This window comes from Panthera tigris, chromosome A1 (assembly GCF_018350195.1).
Source record: "Panthera tigris isolate Pti1 chromosome A1, P.tigris_Pti1_mat1.1, whole genome shotgun sequence".
NCBI classification, from domain to species: domain Eukaryota; kingdom Metazoa; phylum Chordata; class Mammalia; order Carnivora; family Felidae; genus Panthera; species Panthera tigris.
In genome coordinates this window covers 216322178-216347114 of record NC_056660.1, presented here as the reverse complement: position 1 = coordinate 216347114, position 24937 = coordinate 216322178, and positions in this window count along the sequence as shown.

Below are 24937 nucleotides of genomic sequence, written 5' to 3'. Positions count from 1 at the left end.
ATTTATTTTTTCTGGAAATATGCTAAAGTGGAAATACACAATTTTAAAATCAAATGTCATTCTACTCAATCTAAACTCAATTTCATCCTGCAGCATTGACCAGTTATACATTATTTTAACAATCTATGCACATTAGGAGAAATACTTAATGCAAAGGGCTACATATTGCACTTTCATTCATGCCTTTCGTTCATCTTCATTGACCAGTATCTTATGTGTCTTGAATATTTAGTGGTTTCAAAAAGTACTTCAATGTTATTGGTGGCACTTGTATATGATTTTATGCACTCTGAATACATCCTATTTTATTAGTTTCCTATTTCTGTAATAACAAGTTGCAACAACCTTCAGAGCTTAAAACAACACAAATTGATTACTGAAAATTCTGGAAGCCAAAAGTGTCAAATAAATCTAACTGGGTTAAATTCAAGATTTATAGAGGGCTATATTCCCTCTGGATGCTCTCAGGGAAAAACCTTTATGCTTATTTTCCAGATCTTAGGAGCCAATGACAATTCATGGTGTGTGGTCCCATTCCTCCATACTCAAAGCCAACAAAGTCAGATCAAGTCCTTCTCATGTTGCCATCTCTTTGACTCTCTCTCTCTCCTGCATCCGTTGTGCATTTATAAGGCTCCTTATGCTTACATTAAGACCACTTCGATGATCCAGGATAATACCACCATTTCCACATCAGCTGATTAACAACTTTAATTCCATCTGCAACCTTAATTCTTTTTGTCTTGTGACCTAATATATTCACTGGTTCCAGAGATTAAAAAAAAAAAAAAAGATATGGACAATATTGCAGAGGGAGGAGTATCATTATTCTGCCCAACATGCCTAGCTATGTCTGAAGATTTATTGGTGATAAAGTGTGAATACATAAGCGTCCAGAAAACAATCATAGTGATAGTAAAATTAAGGTGCTCACAATATAAAATTTCAGGAATTACCAGGTTGATATGTTAAATGTTATTATACTTTGTAATATACTACTTTCTAGAAGTTTATGCCTAACAAAAAAGCTGTATAGTGTTATATTCGTTATAAATTATGGAGTTACAATGTCTAAGTACAAAATGTCAATGATTATTAAATGAAATGTTACGTGATTGTATCAATGTTTCAATTTAGCTACAGACTAAAATAATTTAAGTTATTGTTTTTAGTGTCTAATCAGGAACTGAAATTTAAAAGAGTATCTATCTTTCTATCTCTATCATCTATCTATCTATCTATCTATCTATCTAATCTAAATTCTATCTATCTACATACACATGCATACATACCTTAACATCTTTACTATCTCTGGATTAATCACGCACTAATACCAAGTATGATAATACCAAACTTTTGATAAGGACAGAATAGCTTAGTTCAATGTAAAATAATTTATTTGAGAAACTATTTGTATAACTTTAAGCTCAAAAAGGAAAACTAAATACTCTACTTGCTCTATAGTATAAGAGTCGTGGTTAATAAAACTTTGCAGGAATTGAAATACAGTTTAGAGAAGTCACATGTGAAGGAAATATACCAAGTCATGCATCAAGAAAAATCAAGGAAGTAGCAGCCTCCAGGCCATAGAACCAGACTGTGAAAACCTCAGCCTAATGCATTGTTTTTTTTAGAAAAGGATGCAGTTCTTAAGAATTTTTGAGAAGGTTTTCACCAAGTGTTGGTCTCCAGGAAGAAAATGGAAGTTGCTCTAATAGTACCCTTGAAGGTTTGTCGAACTTAAATATGTCCCTATGTCTGGCAACAATTACTTCATAGAATAATAGTTTTTCATTTTGTCTACCACTCCCCCATGAATTTCTCTTCTCTAACATGGCAACAAGGGAGAGAAATTCTGTAAAATGGAATTTCCATATTCCTTTTGGGAATGCAGAAGTGACTTAAAAAGACAATGGTGAAGGTGCCAAGTAGACAACAGACAATCCAAAGCATGTTTCTACTTTAGGCTTTCTGTAAGCTGCTAAGCACATAAGAGTGGTTAAGACAAAACTTCTTCACTGGGCATTGTCTCTTTCCTTCTCTCCTTCCATCTCTCCCATCTCCTCTTCTTTTACTTCTCCTCTCCTTATCTTTGTCTTTCTCTTTCTTCTTCTCCTCCTCCTCCTTTTCTGTCTCTCTGTCTTACCACTCCCTATTCTACACACAAAATTACTTACTTTCCAATGTGGTATAAGTGAGTAATTATGAATTTATGCAGATAGAGTTATTTTGTGGGTAATGTAAGTGCAAAGAGTGCCATCTAATCAAATCATTTGGGATCAGAATTATATAGAGGTAGTGAGATAGGAAAGATGTTAAATGACTGCAGAATCTAGATAATAGATTGCTTCACATTAATAGAGCTGAGACTTCAAAAATATGACAAAATTGGTGTCTTGGAAAGAGCATGTGGGGATCAATTTGAAGAATGCATTAGAGATGGCAAATTGAATATAGCAGATTGGATGATAAGATCGTCAATTGAACAAAGGGTTAACAGGAGAGAATGTGTACCTTTTCTTAACTCTTGTCAATTAAATTGTTTTCAGCAATTCACTAGTTGAGGGGAAGAAAAATTTAATAATTAATTTATTAGAAATTTTGATGAGTAATGATGTCATTTAATAATATTAAAAAAATAGCAATAGTTGGGGGGTACCGGGTGGCTCAGTTAGTTAAGCATCTGACTCTTGATTTCTGCTCAGGTCATGACCATAGCGTTGTGGAATGGAGCTCCATGTGGGGCTCCACACAAGGCATGGAGCCTACATGAGATTCTCTCTCTCTCTCTCTCTCTCTCTCTCTCTCTCTCTCTCTCTCCCTCCTTATGCCCCTCTCCTCTGGTCTTTCTGTCTGTCAAAGAAAAATAAACAGCAATAACAAATATGTGGTAATAAATACTGAATTGAGTTTTGTACAAATAGTTCCTTAGGAGCTGAGGGGACCTTCACCTAGAATTTTCAGTATGTGATTGGATCTAACTTGTGTAAAATGTTAATGACATTCTGGACTGGGGATAGATGAACAAATACACCCTCACACTCACACAAGCACAAAGACAAATGAGAGAGAAAACTTGATGTTTTCTTGTTGATGTGAAAAGTTTAGTAATTTTTTATATATGAAAAAAGGTATCATCAACTGACTGAGTATACAGATAAGTAAAAGGAAATTTAAACAGATAAATTGAGGTTGGATGTACATGAGATTAAGAATTTGTCATTTTGAGCATCTTTTCATGTGTCTGCTAGTCATCTGGATGTCTTCTTTGTGTCTGTTCATGTCTTCTGCCCATTCCTTAACTGAGTTATTTGTTTTTTGGGTGTTGAGTTTGATAACTTCTTTATAGATTTTGAATACTAACCCTTCATCAGATATGTCATTTACAAATATCTTCTCCCATTCCCTCAGTTGCCTTTTAGTTTTGTTGATAGTTTCCTTCATTGCGTAGAAACACATTTATTTAAATATAAATGTACATGTATTTATTGTGAGAGAGAGAGAATGAACATGGATATGCGAGAGAGAGCAGGGAAGGGGAAGAGAGAGAGGGAAAGAGAGAATCCCAAGCAAGTTCCATGCTGTTAGTGCAGAGCCCAAATCGGGACTTGATCTCACAAATCATGAGATCATAACCTGAGCTGAAATCAAGAGTCAGATGTTTAATAGACTAAGCCAGCCAGATGTCCCGAGAAGCTTTTTACCTTGATGAAGTCCCAATATCTCATATCCATTTTTGTTTCCCTTGCCTTTAGCAACATGTCTAGTAAGAAGTTGCTTTGACTGAGGTCAAAGAGGGTGCTGCCTGTGTTCTCCTCTTAGGATTTTGATGACTTCCTGCCTCACGTTTACGACTTTCATCCATTTTGAATTTATTTTTTGTATGAGTTATAAGAAAGTAGTCCAGTTTGGGAAATACAAATCAAAACCATGATGAGATACCACCTCACACCTGTCAGAACAGCTAAAATTAGCAACACAAGGAACAACAGGTGCTGGCGAGAATGCAGAGAAAGGGTAACCTTCTTACACTGTTGTTGGGAATAGAAACTGGTGCAGCCACTCTGGAGAATAGTATGGAGATTCCTCAAAAAACTGAACGTAGAACTATCCTGTGATTCAGCGATTGTACTATTATGTATTTATCCAAAGAATACAAAGATACAGATTTGGAGGGGTACAGTCATCCCAATATTTATAGCAGCATTGTCAACAGTAGCTAACTATAGAGAGAGCCCAAATGTCCATCAACTAATGAATGGATAAAGAAGAAATGGTATATTAATACAATAGAATGTTACTTACAAAAGGAATGAAATCTTTCCATTTGCTATGATGTGGATAGAGCTGAAATGTATTACGCTAAGCGAAGTAAGTCCATCAGAGAAAGACAAAAATTATATTATTTCCCTCATATGTGGATGAATATATGGGAAGTGGCAGGGCGGGGAGAGGAGAGAGAGAAACATGCAAGAGACTCTAAATGATGAAGAACAAACTGAGGGTTGATGGAGGGAGGTGGGTGTGAGATGGGCTGGATAGATGATGGGTATTAAGGAGGGCACTTGTTGTGGTGATCACTGGTATTGTACATAAGTGATGAATCACTGAGTTCTACTCCTGAAACTTTTATTGTACTGTGTGTTAACTAAAATTTAAATTAAAAACAAATCTGTCATTTTTCCTATAGAAAAGGAGAAAATGGTGGATGTGGTATATAAATCTCTGTGATTTAAGTATTTAAGGAATTTTCATGTCATACTCTATTCCTGAGGTCAGTAATGAAGATAGAGTTGTGAAGATCATGGCTAAGATTATAAACGCTTCACAAAATGTTACAAATTTGAACTTATCTACATTTGTTAGAACCATAATTCTTCTATGCCTCCAGCTAATCAGGGAATTATTTTTTATAAATTAAAGACAAAAATGAATTACGTTAAGCTAGATTACTCTACAGACTCAATTTATTCAATGCTATTTGTATCATCGCCCCTCAGTAGGTGTCTTTATAGCTGCTCTTACTAAAGAGTCTTTGAGTCAGCTAAAATACCTACTTTGGCCATGTTTGTGGCCCTGACATAATGGTTTGAAAAACACTTGTGTGTAGACTTCCACTGACATGAGAAAAGTATGCCAGGGCAAGCTATCTTGGAGAAGAAAGATTTGAAAACGTGAAGTAGAGATAACCACTCCCGCTGAACTCAGTCTGGATTAGCCCGAGAACAGATGACGACATTGTATAACTATTCTTCTATTTATGTAGTATTATACTATTGATGAAAATATGGGTTGAATCTATATTTGGACTATTAATACTAGTATACACATACATAAAAAATTAAAGAACTGTGTGTTTTTTTTAGTTCATATGTTCGTATTCTTTGAATGAGGCTCAGAAACAGAATGTCTATCAGGTTTTATTTACATTAGCACATTTTTTTGCCTTCATTATAAATCATATTAGCTGAATACAGAAATCTAAATTAGTTCTTCTGTTCTTTCCACTCATTTGAGATAATTTTTTTAAGGTTTTGTCTAAGTCATTTGTCTCTCTCATTACTGATTTTTAAAAAACAATCCATTGTTGTGGTTTCCACTAACTGTCTTTGGGTTTTAGTTTTGTTTTTGGCATTCTACAGTCAAACAATAATGTTTCTCATTAAGATTTCCTGGGAATTCATATTCTGAAAGGCACACAGAGCTTCTACCTGAGGATTAATATATTTCACCATTTTTGAAAATGTCTCAGCCGGTATTTTTTCAAACGTGTTTTCTCCATTCTGTCTCTCTTGTCCTTTGGAGATGGCCATGCTGTATACATCAGAACTTTGACAATATTCTGTGGATCTCACATCCTTCTCTGTATTTTCCATCCTTTTCTGGCTGTGTTTCAGTGTGGATGTTTTCTACTGATGTACCATCCAGGTCACAAATCTTCCTTTTGACCATTTAATTGGTATATTGAATTCTTCATTTTAATTATAATTTTCAAATCTAATATTTTCATTTCATCTTTTATTTACTTATTTTGATATTTTAATGACATTTTCCTTTTTAGCATCTGTTTTTTGAGCATACAAATCATTGTAATTTAAAGTTTTTGACATATCAATATCTGAAATTGCCTTGGTTCTGTGTCTACTTTCCAATTTTCATCTTTTTCTTTTTAATTTTTCTCATTGGTTTAGTCTGTTCACTTTTGCACTATGTACAAAAGCAATGTCGAGGCTCTATATGAGTTTATCTTTTTCTAGAAAATAGTTTCCACATTTTCTGGTGACAAACATTTTCTCCTTGATCAAACTTTATTCAGGCTCCTCTGAGCTCTCTACTTGACTAGACTCAGCCTCAGGCTTCTATCTCTGTTCACCTAGAGTCCACGTTTAGCAAGAATCTCATCAAGTCAGTTTAACCAGAATCCTCCCTTACCTAGTTGTTTCTCTTATTAATTCTCCCTCCAATGATTTCTTCTCATTCTGCCATTTGGTGATAAATTTCCATTTTTTTCCTTACTGTACTCAGAGCTCCATCTCTCTTTCATACTATAAAAACCCATTGTTGTCTCTTTGAATAAAAATTGCCTTGTTATTCTTCAGCAAGTGCCTGAATAATTTTTTCTTAGCCTTGCCAGCAACTAGAGGAAAGCAGAATAAGGCATTTCTCTTTGGTCTACTCATGGTTTGGGATGTCTTAGAGATGGATTTCAATCTTCGTGGAGGTGGTTCTAAGTCTAGTTTGTGTGTAGTTCACGGGTATATCCTTTTACGCATCTCAACCGCAAGCCTAGAATACATACCATGGCCCTTATTCATTGCTGGTTCTTGAATTTGCAATTTTTGTTTCCTGTACAATAAGACTGTTCAAGATCTGCTTTGGTTTTTGGCTTCACTTTCGATTTTCCGCTTGGCTTATTTGCCTTTTGTCTTATACACCACAAGATCTAGAAAATGCTTTGAATGGAAAATTAAGCAAAAGTCTCTGACACACATTTCTGACAATATCTTTTCTTTCAGACTGGCTCATTCTACTGGCTGTCTTTAGAAAACCGAAGTCCAATTCCTCTCTTCCCTCACCCACAAGACCGCAGAGAGCTGAGTGAGCTGAGACTTCTTTCTCAGCTTCTAGGTCTCACACAGACCGCAGAGAGCTGAGTGAGCTGAGACTTCTTTCTCAGCTTCTAGGTCTCACACACCTATGAGTCAGTTCATGCAATGGGGAAAAAAGTGATCACGTAAAGTTTCTTCTCTTCTCCCTCAAATCAGATCCTAAAATCCAGCCTCCTTGATTGCTCTTCTGTGACTTTAAGCAGCTGTTTCATGCATTTTATGCTGTTTATATAATCAGTTTGGAAGGTTGTTCTGACATAAGCTCATCTGTCATAACTATAAGTGGAAGTTAAAGAATTTTTTTAGACTAATGACCATTAAAGTTTACTCAGATCTTTATGCAGTCGTCTCCTTTCATCCATAAAATTTTAGCTCAAATATCATGTCCTCAAACAAACTATTCCCTGACATTACTATCAAAAATTGCCACTTTGTCCAAGTCTTTATTATATTGTGTATTTTATAGCTGGCATCTTACTTACTACTGTATTAAATAAGTAAATGTGTGTTTGTGTGTGTGTGTGTGTGTGTGTGTGTGTGTGCCTATGTTGCAAAGTTTATTTCATTTCACACTGAGTATCTTGAAACAGAGTGGAACTGTTTGACTATCTCAGTATTCTCGGTGTATATAATATGCATAGAAAAAACAGAAACTATTTGTGAATTAATGAAAGTATGAGTTAAAGGATATATATATAGTTATTGTTTTATTTTCAGCATATATATGATATATTTATTACACTTATCCAAATAAAAAAATTCATGAGTATACCAACTAAAGTTTATTTATTTATTTTGAGAGACAGAGAGAGAGAAAATGAGTAGGGGAGGGGTAGAGAGAGAGGGAGAGAGGGAGAATCCCAAGCAGGCTCTGAGAAATCAGTGCACAAAATCTGATGTGGGGCTGGAACTCATGAGCTGAACTGTGAGATCATGACTTGAGCCAAAATCAGGAGTCAGATGCTCAACCGATGGAACCACCAAGATGACCCAACCAACAGTCTTAAACAACTGTTCCAACTCCAGAGTCCAAGATGAATATTAAAGACAAATACAAAAGGGAAAATAATGGAGGAGATCTTGCCATACTAGATGGAAAATTTAAAAAAAGACATACTAATTGAAATCTTGTGATTTTAAGACAGCTAGAATTATAAATTATGCAAATTTTTGGAAGACAAAAAGCATATTTAATACGAATGGAATTTTAACATATATCAAGGGTGATGTCTCAAATTTGCAGACTAAACAAATCAGATATGGAATAAACTTTGCTTAGAAAGTTGTCTATACATTCAGAAGAAGAATGTAGCTGGGTTCTCCTCTCATATGAAATAGCAATAGCCAGTTGAAAGCTTAACCAAAAAGCTTAAAAAGAGAAGCTTAACCAAATTATCACACATCAAATAAAAAGCCTTTGAATATTAGAAGAAATTTTAGCAGAAATGTTTACAATATAGAGAAAACATTGCTAAGAGAACATATTTTAAGTTAGATTGTTTAGAATAATTTTGTTTTATTATCATTTTTTAAAACTTTTTGGAAGTTTTTTATTTGTTTTGAGAGACAGAGAGAGTGAGCAGGGAAGGGGGGTAGAGAGAGAATCCTAAGCAGGCCTGCTCTGTCAGTGTGGAGCTTGATTCAGGGCTCGAACTCATGAACTGTGAGAACATGACCTGAGCTAGAGATTGAATCATTTGCCAATGGCAGTTAATCAACTATGCATATGTAATTGAAGCCTCCATAAAACTTGAAAGGGTGGGATTTAGAGAGCTTCTGGGCTGGTGAACACAATCTGGGAGACAGTGACATGTCTAAAGAAGGCATGAAAGTTCCACGTTCTTTCTCCATACCTTGCCCTATACATCTCTTTCCTCTGGATGTTTCTGGATTATATATTCTTTTCTAATGAACCAGTGATCTAATAAGAAAATATTCCTCTGAGTTCTATACGCTGCTCTAGCAAATTAAACCCAAGACAGGGGTTGTAAGAACCTCGCTTCTATAGCCAGCTGGGTCAGAAGTACTAGGAATAACCTGGGCTTGTGACTGATATATGAAGTGGGTGGGGACAGTCTTGTGGGACTAAACCTTTAACATGTGGATTCCGATGCAGTCTCTGGATAAATAGTGTCAGAACTGGGTTGATTCTCAGATACTCTGCTGGTGTCCCCAGAAATGTTTGTTGTGTGCAGAAGCCCCTCTCACCTCTGTCCCACCTGACACACTTTAGAATTCATTCCAGGAACCCAAAAGAGTATGATAATGTAAATATTAAAGATACAAACAAACACACACACGATGAGATAAAAGGAAGTCATAAAACATTAAAAGTAATTTTCTTTAGGGAGAAACTGAATTGATTAGATTTTCATGTTTTTTTTTTTCATCATATTTCTGTAGTTTATTGAAGAACTATCAGGGATTTGTGAATATAAAGTTTTGATTATAATGTTACCTAGCCACTAAAGGATATTGAAATACAAATTCTTAAGTATGGTGGAAAAAAGGTGTTAGGGCTAAGATGTGTGAGGGGGAAAGAATAATGGCGGTAGTAAGAGGACTAGTTTTCTTTTTGTAATTATATTATTTTTAAGCACTTGTGCATTGTTTCTTATAATATTAAAAATAACACTTGCAACAGAAATGTTAATGTACCTAATGCTACCGAACTGTGAACATAACATAATTAAAATGGCAATATTTTATGTTATGCATGTATTCCCACAACAAAACAGAAATTGGTAAAATAAGAAATACAGAAGAAATTAGCAAAATGAAAGATGACTTAGATAAAAACAAAAGTACTGAGAAGAAACCTAATGAAGAAATTAGCCCATCAGGTTTATAAATGTCAAAGTGGAGGGTGTTATAATTTGCAGTGTCTATATCTGTTGTTCAATCCTCTATCTCATTTCTGGGAGAAAGATTTCAAAATTTCAAAATTTCAAATTTTAAAATTTCAAAAAATTTCAAAAAAATTTCAAAAATTTCAAAATTTCGAAAAAATTTCAAAAAAACTGGGAGATATTAAAAGAAAAAAAACACTTCACACTCATTACCCATTAGAATGTCTACTATAGGAAAACAAAATAAAACAAGAATAGAAAATAAGTGTAGACAAGGATATGGAGAAATAAGAACCCTGCTGAACTGGTGGGAATGTAAAATGGTGCAGCTGCTAAGGAACAGAGTATGGCTGTTCCTCCTCAGATTAAAAGTAGAGTCACCATATAATCCGGCAAGTCTGCTTCTGAGTATATACACCCCCAAACGGAAAGCAAGATCTTGAAAAGCTATTTGTACACTTATGTTCCTAGTAGCATTATTCACAACAGCCAAAAGCAACTCAAGTATTCATCCATAGAGGAATGGATAAACAAATTGTAGTGCGTATATACAACGGCATATCACGAAACCTTAAAAAGGAAGGAAATTCCGATTCATGCTACAACAGGGATGAAGCTTGAAGATACTATGTCAAGTGAAATAAAACAGTTGCAAAAGAACAAATGCTATATGATTCATCTTATATGAGATACATAGAGTAGTCATATTTATAGAAACAGAAAATAGGAAGGAGGTTGCTAACAGGTGAAAGGAAGGGAGAATGAGGAGCTATTGTTTAATGTGTATGATTTTCAGTTTTGCAAGATGAAGAGTTCTGAGATGGATGGTAGTCATATTTGCACAATAATGTGAATGTACTTAATACCACTGAACTGTACACTTAAAAATGGTTAAATGGTAAATGTTATGTGCATTTTGCCACAATTTAAAACAAATAAAATCAATCAGTTAAAAGAATAACATGGATAGTATAATTCTGTTTCCAGATTATTTCCACTCATCCATCCATCCATCCATCCATCCGTGTACATGCATCAAGAGAAATCTAGAAAAATATCATCAAATTTTATGAGTTGTATATAAAAGGTATGATTTTAGATACTATTTTCACATTTGTTTTTGTTTAGTTTGCTTTTCTTCTTTATGCTTTGCCTTATTGTTTGAAAACTTCCTTATAAGCATATGTAATTTAAAAAAAAACTATAGAAACATTAGAAAAATAAAAAAAGTTATCCCAATAGGTGACATAGAAAATAGACTAATCACCAGACATTAAAATAAAAGAATGCTCAAGAAAACAATAACAATAACATGTGTTTAAATGTTGCTTTTTTTCTTAATCTGATCACCACTTCCAAACCCGGAATGGGCTTGTCTTGTCTCCCAAGATAACTAAAGATAAAATATGCCAACTTCCCGAAGCCTTGGCTGTAGGAACAATATGTTCAATGTAGTTCCAATATATGTACTTGAATATACTATATTTTATTAAATGCTTTATATACATTCATTGTAAAATATCTTGTGTTATTATTCTTCCTGTCCATTGTTATGATCCAGGACGGGTATTTCTAACCAATATCTAACCATCCTCCAGCAGAGAAATAAATAAAAGTCACTGATGAAATTTCAAGTACTTCCATGCCTCTTGTATAAAATAAAGTGCTCTCTCTTCTTCATCAGCCAGACTCATTATGATAGTGCTCTTTCATATTTGTCAAAACGTTTAAAATTTTTTTTAATGTTTATTTTTGAGAGAGAGAGAGAGAGAGAGAGCGAGAGAGAGAGAGCACAAGCGTGGAAGAGGCAGGGAGAGAGGGAGACACAAATCCAAAGCAGGCTCGAGGCTCAGAGCTGTCAGCGCAGAGCCCGATGTGGGGGCTGGAACCCACGAACCATGAGATCATGACCTCCAAAGTTGGATGCTCAACTGACTGAGCCATCCAGGCACCCTAAAGCATATTTTGATTCATGCCAAAAAGTCCATTTAACTCTAGTCAATATTGCTTTTAAAGAACGCTTCAGACAGCATGCTTATTTATTTATTTACTTTTTTAGTCCCCAGGCCACAATTTACTTCTTACCACCTTCCATTCTCCTGTTCCAATCTTGAAGGCCATGATCAAGATAAGAAAATAAAGCCTCTACATCTACTATGAAAAGAAATTCTTCCATCTTTATATGTATTCCTGTGATTATCTATTTTTCACCAGACTAATATTTAATTTAGGATCTGCTTAATAGTTATCTTCTGTTTACTATTTTGTCCTTAATTTTGGTTCTCCAGATAGATTTCAAACTAATTGAGAGCAAAGGGTGTGATGTATTCATTTTTTCACAATAAATAGCACCGTTTTTGATACATAATAGACATTTATTACTTGATTCATCTAAAAATACTTCTTTTTAAAGGCAAATAATTATCTCTAATTTACCTTTGGTGGAAATTACTTCCATTTACCTCAGGTGCCAAATTGAAATAAGCTTTTACCATTAAAATATCTGTTGTACTTTAGGTCTTAAAAGTATTCCTTAAAAGGAAAGAAAAACTCATCTCTACTTCCAGACAGTATTTTGACTTCAAATGATGAACATTAAAGGCTATGAAATCAAATAGGAGAGTTGATAGGTTTATTAAGGGTAGGAGAGCAAAGGAGAACTTTATGAACACTACTCAACAAATATTCATTGTGTATCTGCTTTGTGCTAAGGGATCTATTAGGTGCTAGAGACAGTAGAAGGAACAAATTTGACATGGCCACTGGCTCACCTATATAGAGCTTACTATAAAGTGGAGAGGTCTACAGGCAATGGTGATGAAGAGTGATTAGTGCTATCTTACAGTAAGCACAAGATATTATGGAAGAAGATAGTGCTTCCCAGAGGAAGTATGGTCTAAGCGGAGAGTTTTAAGTGTCCAAGTAAAGAAAAACTGTGAAGAGTGAAAGACTACTTCTGAGGACTGGAATAAAGTATATGACTGCAGGGTAAATTGGGTGGTTAGAAAGTGAGGAGATGGCAAGAGATCAGGCTGTCCTGTCAAAAATACATGTAGAACATATGTGCCACTTCCGTAGTCGATGACACATGATCTCTTCCCTGTCTGGTCTACTGCAAAAGCTTCCTAACTGGCCTCCTGACTTCTCTTCTTTCTCGGACACAGCAGAAGGTAAGAGCTTTTTAAAAATATATAAACTATCTGCTAATAGTTACATTCTTAAAGGCACTCAGTACTTTATAGTTTTATCAACATGAAAGGCAATTTGAACCTTGTCTTCCTTGCAAACTTCTTCTCTTTTCACTACTCTACTTGTGGTATTTCAGCCACAGCAATCTCTCATTTCTCAGAGTAAAGCATCTTTCCTATGCAAGAGACTTAATTTACTTTTCTTGTATCCTAAATCCTCCCTCTATCCTCTATCCTCATATTTTGCTGGGAACTTTAATTCTCAGCTTCAATATTTTGCTCTCAACCAGGTCTCACATGGCAGCTCAGCGTAACTCATCTTATTTATTTTGTTGATCACCATAGGATCAGCACATAAGAATGAGACTGGCATATAGTAGGGGCTCAGTAAATATTTGTTCAAATAAATGAGTAGAGGAAACCTAAATAATGGCTCAATAAAAAATGGCAAGTTGTAAGCTTATCTGGCTGCTGTATGTAAGTGTATTGGAGAACATTAATTTGAAAACAGAAAAAAGTAATTGGGAGATAGAGCAATCTCATTCAGCAAGGAAGGGATAATGGTGATAAAGTCTAGGAACAGAATGGCGGAGATGTACATAGTTTGAAGGTTATTAGAGGCATATAATTAGTGGCACTTTTTAAATGATTTGATGTGGTTAATAAGTAAGGCATAAACAAAAGAGTCACAGAAGAATCTAATTTTCTGCCTTAAAAAACAAGGTGATGGATATTTGGGCTCTTTCCATAACTTGGCTATTATCGATAGCATGGCTATAAACATTGGGGTGCATGTGTCCCTTCGAATCAGCACTCCTGTATCGTTTGGATAAATTCCTAGTAGTGCAATTGCTGGGTCATAGGGTAGTTCTATTTTTAATTTTTTTAAGGAACCTCCACATTGGTTTCCAGAATGGCTGCACCAGTTTGCATTCCCACCAACAGTACAATAGGGTTCCCCTTTCTCCACATCCTCACCAATATCTGTTGTTTCCTGAGTTAATTTTAGCCATTCTGACTGGTGTCAGGTGATATCTCATTGGCTATCTCATTGTGGTTTTGATTTGTATTTCCCTGATGATGAGCGATACTGAGCATTGACCATCTTTTCATCAAGAACATGTGCCATATGTATATGTATATATACATATATATATGACCTTATGTACTTCTCAAAGAAATGAAAGACACTTGCCATATATATATACATGTATATATATGTGTATATGTATGTATATATATATATATATATATATATATGGAAAATGTCTTTCATTTCTCTGAGAAGTACAAGTTAATGTCATCATTTCAGTGTAGGTCTAAGTTGGGTTTGTTAAGAGTAACAGAAGACTACAGTTTTGAGATGGCTACATGACACTACACTAGTTGAGTGGAATTATTAAATTGATGAATTTTATTTGCAATGTTTTTAACAAAATTCTACTTTAAATGCCCATCAACTTCAACATGTTTTAAATGCTTCTATTGTGTAAATTTGCATGACTAGAATAACTAAACATTGTAGAATAAAAGAGATAATAATATCAGGCACATATCTTATTCTTTACTCATATCCATTTGAAAAATCTGATGGGATTGTCTGAAAAATTTCTTAATTAAAAGGTTGCTGTAGTAGGTCATATTCAGATGGTCACCTTTTGTATTGGGATGAGGCTAACATACACTTATAAACACTTACAGGTAACAATGATTCCCCCGGCATCTCCCCTATACAACTAATTGCTTAATATAAAGACACATGTTAAAATTACTGACCTAAGTAGTTCTAGATTATGTTAATATCACATTTATAATTTTCCACCTGTTTTAATAAAGAATTTAATATGTTTAATTTTGAAACATAAGAAAAGACTTTGAAAACATTTTCAACTTTATATATATATAATGTTGCCTAGAGATAGCTTATTCCCTGCTATGTCAAGAGGACAGAGATCTATTATTGTTAGAGAGCTATTCTTATCCTGAATGGATAAATGAGCAATTACTGTATTCAAAGAGAAAGTGGCTTCATTATAGAATACAAAAAATAAGCAAATAAATCCCAAATTCTTACATCTCAGCTTTTCATTGTCAGTGCAAGAAAGCCTAATGGGAAAAAAAAATACATCAAAATATGTTGTATTGCTTTTGCTATTATGGTTCTATATCAACCTCTAGAGAAAGTATTATTATTAATCGTAGTTATTGCTCTTGAAACTATATTGCCTTTCCAATAAAATATAATCCAGAAGTCTTAAATTTTATAAAACTAGCCTGGAAACACATGTTATAATAGTAAAGGTACTTCTGATTTTCTATCCCAAAACCATATAAGTAATTACAGGAGTTGCTGCCCATGTTAACTCCCCCTGTTGATTTTACTGAATGATATGTTTTTTTTTTTCTTTCTTAACTTGCTGAATGGTTTTACCTTTTACCATTTGATAACAAGCTGTTAACTAGCCCTTGATTTTAACAGAACGGGACCAATTTCTTGAAATGCTATTAACAGTGGGAACCTCTATACATGATAATGGCTAACAGCATATATTTTCATGACTAATAGTATATATTTTCATTATTACATGCAAATGCAAATATGCACTCTAGATTTTCTCAGTTTTTCAGTTATGCCCAAATTACACTGAAAATCATGGGGCGCCTGGGTGGCTCAGTCGGTTGAGCGTCCGACTTCAGCTCAGGTCATGATCTCACGGTACATGAGTTTGAGCCCCGTGTCGGGCTCTGTGCTGACTGCTCAGAGCCTGAAGCCTGCTTCCGATTCTGTGTCTCCCTCTCTCTCTGCCCCTCCCCTGCTCATGCTCTGTCTCTGTCTGTCTCAGAAATAAATAAAAACATTAAAAAAAAAAAAGAAAATCACATAAAACACTTTATTCAACAATTATGTGAATTAGTGAAATGCAGCTTAAATAAATATATATTAGCTTGAAGAAACAAGATTTTTGTGAAGCTCATGAATTTTCCATTTTTGACTAACTTGTTTACTGTGGTAACCAGTTAATTCCTTGGGTTTGGAATTCTGTAACTTGTGCATTTAGATTAAAATGTGTGAAGTATCTGAAGTTATTTGATGATATAAGAAATATTTAAGACTCTCATATATTTATATACAAATAACAATTGTAAATAATACATGGCGAGGGGAACCTGGGTGGCTCAGTCTATTGACCATGGGACTTCAGCTCAGGTCATGATCTGACGGTTTGTGGGTTCGAGCCCCGCGTCAGGCTCTATACTGACAGCTCAGAGTCTGGAGCCTGCTTTGGATTATGTGTCTCCCTCTTGCACTCTGTCTCCCAAAAATAAATTTTAAAAAGTTAAAAAAAAATACATGGTAATATTCACTTACAAATGTTTGCATTTCCTATAAAGAAAAAACAATGGAGTAATTAAGAAAAAAGGCCAAGGAGTTTCCATTTTAGCTCAAGATAAATTTCCTTCTTTCTTGCAAGTAAATTTGAGCATATATTTTCATGTTCTAAGTCATTCTTAACTCCACTGTATTCTGTACAGAGACCGTCATGTTCTTAAATCGGGAAATATATTATTGTTTTTCAGATTAACCTAAATCAGCTAGTCCAATTAGCCCAGTAAAATCCTATCAATGTCTTCTGTGGAGGCGGGTAGACTTCTTTTCTTTGTTTGTTGCTGTTTGCTTACCTCATGGCATTATCTTTCCCTGTATCTGGGCTTGAAGCCTATTTCTTCTCTCCCATTATGTGCTCTACAATAGAAAGGCAGAAGAAGAGATTCTCATCATCTTTGCCCGGAAAGAATCTTCTACTAATTACAGCTGAAGATATAAAGGTTTCCTTAGAAATGAAGATATAATGACATTTCATGGTGTAAAGAGTGCATTTCCTTCCTCACAATAGCAGCTAATAAAGCATCTTCTGTTTAACCCAAGAGAACCAAGAAGTTGGAATAGTGGTTAGGAAGAAATATGGAATGTATGTGTGTGGAAGAGGTGATTTAAATTGTGAGAAAATTGCTCTTTTTTAATTTATAATTTTGTTTTACTGATCTTTTGCATTTTCCCCAATATTTATAATATTTCAGGGATGTGGAACAAGGTTTATATTTAAAAATGATAAATTTAACACTTGCAAAAATTAAGCCAAAAGAAATAAGCTAAAGTTTCAAAGTGATTCATTCATTTAAGTGTAGGGGGAGGAGGGCATGGGTGGGTCAGTCAGTTAAGTGTCCAACTCTGGATTTCTGGTCAAGTCATGATCTCGAGGTTCATGAGTTCAAGCCCTGCATCAGGTTCCATGTTGGCAGTATGGAGCCGGCTTGGGACTCTCTCTCTCTCTCTCTCTCTCTGTACCTCCCCTCATTTCTGTCAGTTTCTCTCAGTCTCAAAGTATATAAATAAACTTTTTACAAAAAATTTATTGGGGTGCCTGGGTGGCTCAGTCGGTTGGACGTCCAACTTCGGCTCAGGTCATGATCTCGCGGTCTGTGAGTTCGAGCCCCGTGTCGGGCTCTGTGCTGACAGCTCAGAGCCTGGAGCCTGTTTTGGATTCTGTGTCTCCCTCTCTCTCTGTCCTTCCCCCGTTCATGCTCTGTCTCTGTCTCAAAAATGAATAAATGTTAAAAAATTTTTTTTTTAAATAAAAAAAATTTATTTTATCCATTTTGAGAGAGAGAGACAGAAAGAGAGAGAGCAGGGTAGGGGAGGTAGAGGGACAGAGGAAGAGAGAGAATCCCAAGCAGGCCTCACACTGTGGAGGGCTGGACATGGGGCTTGAACCCACGATCTACAAGATCATGACCTGAGCAGAAATCCAAGAGTCGAATGTTTAACTGAGTGAGCCACCTAGGTGCCCTAAGTAAATAGATAAACTTAAAAAAAAAAAAAAGTGTCTTAAAAAAAAAGAGAGTAGGGGACAGGGATGGGTAGCTTTTGTATTCTTTCATACTTGCATAGCCTAAAAAGGATAGTAAATTGCACATTGACAGTTGTAAATATTAGTAGAACTATTGCACTTTGTGTGGCAAGTATATATTTTATATAATTGGTAAAAAAAATTATTTAGTTTACTAGATTTCAAGCCCTTTTATCAATATTGTATATATAATCAATTTACATGTATCAGGATTGACAGGCTAGAATACAATTTTTAACTAATTTTTTAAAAGACCTATATCAAGGATCTACTATTTCTAGGCTGTTTACTATGCACTGAATTTAAAGTTGTGAATGTATCTTTATTTTTAACTATCTACATCTGTATCATTGATACCTATCTATGTACTCTCCTGACCTCACAGAGCTCTCAGTCTAGCAGAAGGAAGAAAGGGGAAAAATTCATACTAGGAGATATTCCAAATGCTACAGCTATGTAAGGGAACAACTGGGATTGAATGTGAAGGAATATTTAGGCATTTTGTATAATTTCATTTGAAGTTACAAACTGGAAAACTGGCTTAAAATTATTTAAAATTTGAACAAATTCTCAAAATTTAAAAACTGATATTAGAGTGAAAGTCTGTATTCTCAGCCTACTTTGCAAAGCTGGAAGATGTGACAATATTGAGCAAATATCCATGTAGCACTGGTCCATGGGGCCCGACAAAGGTCACCCCTTATAGACAAGAGACACAACAGCCTGGATTTATATATCTATTATCCCATATTTGAATATTGACACTAAGGTTGATAGTTGAGATTTTCCAGCCAGTTAAAATATACTCTATACATTAAAAAGTAAAAACTACACAAAATGAGAAAAGAACAAAATACTGGGTTTTCTTTTTCTTTCTTTCTTTCTTTCTTTCTTTCTTTCTTTCTTTCTTTCTTTCATTTCCTTCTTTCTTTCTTTTTTCTTTCTTTTCCATTTTATGTTTTTAATTCACACCCAAATTAGTTAGCATATAGTGCAACAATGATTTCAGGAGTAGATTCCTTAATGCCCCCTACACATTTAGCCCACCCCCCCCCACAATCCCTCCAGTAACACTCTGTTTGTTCTCCATATTTAAGTCTTTTGTGTTTTGTCTTCCTCCCTGTTTTTATATATTTTTTTTGCTTCCCTTCCCTTATGTTCATCTGTTCTGTGTCTTAAAGTCCTCATATGAGTGAAGTCATATGATATTTGTCTTTGACTGACTAATTTCACTTAGCATAATACCCTCAAGTTCCATCCACATAGTTGCAAATGGCAAGATTTCATTCTTTTTCATTGACAACTAATGCTCCATTGTATGTATATACCACATCTTCTTTATCCATTCATCCATTGATGGACATTTGGGCTCTTTCCATACTTTAGCTATTGTTGATAGTGCTGCTATAAACATGGGGGTGTATGTGTCCCTTCGAAACACATACCTGAAATAGTTGGTTTTCTGGAATACAAAAGGCCCTTGTAGGTATGTGCAATTGTTCAGGGCAAGAGATTTAAAGCTTTCTGGAGTAAGTGACAGATAAGCTAAAACCTGAAGAATCAATAAAGGAATAACAAGGGAGAGTTTAGCTGTTAGGCATTTATTCTCTTGGGTAATAAATATCCACACATACCTAATATGTGTCAGGCATTGTGGTGCCTTGTTTTAGAAATATACCTAGTCCCTGTTCTGATAAGGTTCACGGTCCACCAAAGGAAAAGTATGTGCCCAAACCCAGGATTTGACAAAAGATGAAAGAGAATTTGAATAAGTTTATCCAAAAGGTAGAATCTGAGAGTAAGAATGTTGATACATTACTTTAGAGAGACACTAGATTTATATGGAAGGCCTTATGAATGTTGTTAAGAAAATCTGACTTTGTTTTAAAGACAAACGTAAATGAGAAGGCATTGCATCATTTCAGGGGACTAATGTAATTGTGTATGTATTGCTTTGATAAAGATATCTTTGCAGGTAGGAGAATTAATTGAAAGGTGGACCAATGGAAGCATGTGGTCCAGTTAGCTTACTTTATCAGTAAAATAAAAGACAGATGACAGAGGGATGAGGTAGTGATGGTGGCAGTTGTCAGGAGTGAATTGAATAAAGAGTAACATAATTCCTAAGGGAACATGAATGCAGAGGCACTCACCCCATCTTTCTCAGTGCCTAATATATTTCCTGGTACCTAGGAGGCATCAGCAACTTTCTCATAAATTATTTCATTATAAATTATCTTATCTGTTACAAATTGTGCCTAGAACACAATAAGCCTTCAATAAAGTCACCAATATGATAACGAGGAAAGATACTGAAATGGTAATGAACATAAGCTTTGGAATCACACTGTATCTGAATGCAGAATTCAGACCATGTTGCTCAATTCAAGGATCCACTTTTCATTTGCTATGTGACATGGAGTCACATTATTTAACTTTATTGTGCCTCAGTTTCCTCATGTGTAAGTGAAGATTATATTATTAGTTGGTGAAAGGATTATGCATACAAAGGATTTAGAGCAGTGCTTAGCAAACACAGAGAGATAAAAAAATCCCAGGTCTATCCTAATTAGTGGGATGGGCACTTGTGCCCCTCTGACCCTTTTTCTGCAATAATTCTTTCTTCCAAATGAGTGCAACCTTGCTTAGCAACTTCAGAGAAATTCTAGTTGCCGGAAAGTAGCTAAATGTGAAAATAGGAAGAACGATAGTAAAATCACAGTAGAATATGGAAGATGTAGTTTCCATGAACAAACAGATCTTGCAGTTCTAAGCCTATTAGCAATGACAACAACAAAAAAGATGGTTCCATACATCGGCTAAACTGTGGTTTCTCATGAACCATAGTAATCATAGTATCAAAGAAATGTTACAAGGCTAGAAGGTAGGATTACTTTAAATAAAGCACAATTACAAAGGAGAAAAACTAGCAGAGAGGAGGAATAAGAAGACAGTGCTCACATGCTCAATGCCTGCCCTCTTAGATTTGAAGGACCATTGAACCAGCAAGCCAATTCATTTTGTTTGTAATTAATCATTGGTCTAAACAGATGTTGTCTGGGGTACCTGACTGGCTCAGCTGGTTATTGGTTAAGCTTCTGACTCTTGATTTCTAGGTCATGATCTTACGGTTGTGCCATTGAGCCAAGAGGGCTCTGCATGGTGTGAAGCCTGCTTAAGATTCTCTGTCTCCCCCTCCCTCTCCCCCTGCCCCTCCCCCATTGCATGCATGCTCTCTCTCTCTCAAAAAAAAAAAAAAAAAAAAGGTAAACATGTTGCCTTTTGTAACAATGACTAAAATTTATCTAGAAAAACTAAACAAGGGTAGTAAAGGAATGTCCAAATCAATGGAAAAGAAACATTCATCAAATATAAGTGATCAAAATTTCTTAGGGGAAATTTTTGGTGTTTTTGAATTTAAAATGGTCTTCTAGGGGCGCTCAGTTGATTAAGTGTCTGACTTCAGCTCAGGTCATGATTTCACAGTTTGTGGGTTCGAGCCCCATGTCAGGCTATGTGCTGACAACTCAGAACCTGGAGTCTGCTTGGGATTCTGTGTCTCTCCCTCTCTCTGCCCCACCCCTGCTCGTGCCTGTCTCTGTCTGCCTCTCAAAAATAAATAATAAGTAAATAGCAAATGACAACAACAACAAAATATTTACTGCTTTTCTAAAGTGAGAACTTATCTTGGCCAATGCCTGCCCCTCCTTCCCTCAAGGCAGAACCTGAACCAAAGGCTTGCACGCAGTTAACTTATTTCCCAATGGTATTCTGGAGCAGGGATGAGAGATACAGAAGTGGGACAGGGAGAGAGCAAAAATAAAAAGATTAATTCAAGAATTAGGTATGGAGGATGACTTAAGAAGTTGGTCTCCAATTTGACAACTGAAGTTTAATCCTGCCTGACACGTTGTGGAGCCTTTGGAAGTGAATCATAGAACTTCCAGCAGTGGTGGGCCTATTAAAAGGGAACCCTTGCCCATAGTCCAGCATTCTTTATTGGTCAAGCGTGGCATTTATAGGGTTCACACGTACATGACTGTTGTGCCACATGAAAAGGCCCTAAGTCAGGAAGCAAGACGCACTAAGGCCAGATGCTGCAGGGGGACCTTTTGAAATAAGTGAAATCTGCTCTGAATCAGTCAATTTAACATTGGTTATTGGTGCTGAGAGGATTTAAGTGGTATCTAAAAGGAGTCTCATATAGTCTGAACAGGATAAAGTGTTCAACTATAAGAATAAGGAATATATCCTGTAGGTTTTCAGTGAAGGAAGAGATTTTCTTTAGTCAGTTCAGAATTTGTTGGCCTCAGACTTTTATATCATCTACCTATCTATCTATCTAGAGAGCCTTATATAGAGCTCCATGCCCAACACAGAGCCTGATCCAGAGCTCAATCCGACGACCATGGAATCATGATCTGAGTGGAAATCAAGAGTCGTTGCTCAATAGACTGAGCCACCCAGACGCCCCTGGCCTCAGACTCTTAAACAATAATAAATACCACAATAACGCGAAGAGTTCCCATTCTCCTTTATTGTAAAATGCTATTTCCCAATAATTTTATTCTGAGCAAATGAGTAAAACTTATGTTTGCTGTAGTTGTTGTTTTTGTTGCTGTTCTTGCAATGAAGATAGAAAGACATTCTTGCATATGAAAGTGTTAAGATATCATTAGGAGCTGTATACATTTCTGGAATAAAAAATAATTAAAGTGATTTTCTAGGCAAGGAGAGTAGAATATAAAAAGGAACTAAAACAATGTAGAAGAGAAGTTATAAAAGAACAGGAAGTCAACACCGTAGAGTGTGATAGGAAACCCTATAAAGTTTACCCACTCATTTCATCTATATGGAAAACTACACTCCCCTCCTTACTTTCTATCACAGTTCCCGCATCCATTTTTTTCTTAAAGCTTACTATTTTAAAATATTTATGTGTATAATAAATAAATTATTCTTGGTCTCCCCTGAATTACAAGGACCATTAGCATCAAAAGTATGTATTTTGTTTACCATTGGGTAGTGAAGACCATGTTCATTGTGTCAAATTATATGTACTCAGTATGTATTTATTGAATCAACTAATGTATTGATTACAGCTAATGGAAGGGGAAGGTGAAATTGTACTCCCAAAAAGCATAAATACATGCTCTATAAACTCAACAATTCTTTAAAGTTGTTTGATTTGTTTTAGAAATTCAAACACATTTTAAGTTTTACTGCCTACTATATCCATGTTGTACTAATTAATAAAAATAATGGTTTAATTTGCTTATCTGGAGTTATGTTCTTGCTCTAGAGAGATGGAAAATGTTTCTTAATCAAGAATTCAGCCCGTCTAATACTGAATATTTCTATTTAGGGGAAAAATATAAACATAATGTATACTTAATATTTTACTAGACAAATTCACACTTTTGAATAACAGGTTTTTAGCAAGACTTTCAAATGGCTTTTTATAATTAGATAAACAGAGTTGAGGATCCACCTCCCCCTTTCCTGGAGAGTTTAAGGTTTTCTCTCTTGTACTTGACTGTCACTAGGCTCTAATTTCTTGCTTGACCATAAGACAGTTTAAAAAAATACATTTTAGCTTTTACCAACATATAAAAAACTTTGCCATTTTGAATTTTTGTAGTTAGGACATGAAATGTGTGAGTCATCTAGCTTCTGGCTGGTAAGCATTTTTTCCTTCCTTTCTGGGTATCATAGATGAACAGACTCATGGCAATGTCTAATTAAAATTCTGAATCTTAACATACTCCTACATACTACTACTCAAAGTGTGCAGCAATTAATACACACATACACAGCTGAAAGGCTCAATATTTATTAACCAAATATTAAGTTAATAATTATAGTGTAACCTATGGCATAACTTCAGCCAAAGATGTACTTCCCACTTGTATATAACATAGCAGCCTTTCAAACACACCCACAAGTGCTCTTATAATGGACTTAAACAAGGTCTCTTTCTTGCCTCACAATAACGGTCTTCCATCTTCTTAAATGACTTTCCTCATTCCCGCTGTCTCCTTACTCCCTTAAAAACAGTACATTCTTCCCATTTTTTCTTCTTTCTCAAAGTCAACTGATCAGGAATAAGACTTGTTTTCCTTCGACTTATTTCATTTGGTGATTTTTTTAGAGAATATTATGTATCTAATAATTATATCCTCAAGGTCATTATCTTCATTAAGAAGAAAATAATATTGTTATTATGATAATCAACATGCATCCAACTATATCTTGTTGAGCAATACATTTTTTCTTGTAATTCAGTTATCCAAAATAATATCATTTAACAAAATTTTTTTTTTTAATTTTTTTTTCAACGTTTTTTATTTATTTTTGGGACAGAGAGAGACAGAGCATGAACGGGGGAGGGGCAGAGAGAGAGGGAGACACAGAATCGGAAACAGGCTCCAGGCTCCGAGCCATCAGCCCAGAGCCTGACGCGGGGCTCGAACTCATGGACCGCGAGATCGTGACCTGGCTGAAGTCGGACGCTTAACCGACTGCGCCACCCAGGCGCCCCTCATTTAACAAAATTTATTTTACTTTTTTGTTTTATTGTAAAACATTAAAAAGTAGTATTCAAAAAAAAACCCCACATAAATCAATGGAACGGAATAGAGAGCACAGAAATAAACCCATGCCTCTAGAGTCAAGTAATTAATGGTAAAGAAGGCAGGAATATACAAGCTCCTTGACGTCGGTCTTGGTGATAATTTCTTGGAGTTGACACCAAATGCAAAGGCAACATAAATAAAATAAATAAGTGAGACCACATCAAAATAAAAATTTTCAGTACAGCAAAGGAAATCATCAACAAAATGAAAGGCAACCTACTGAATGGGAGAAAATATTTGCAAATC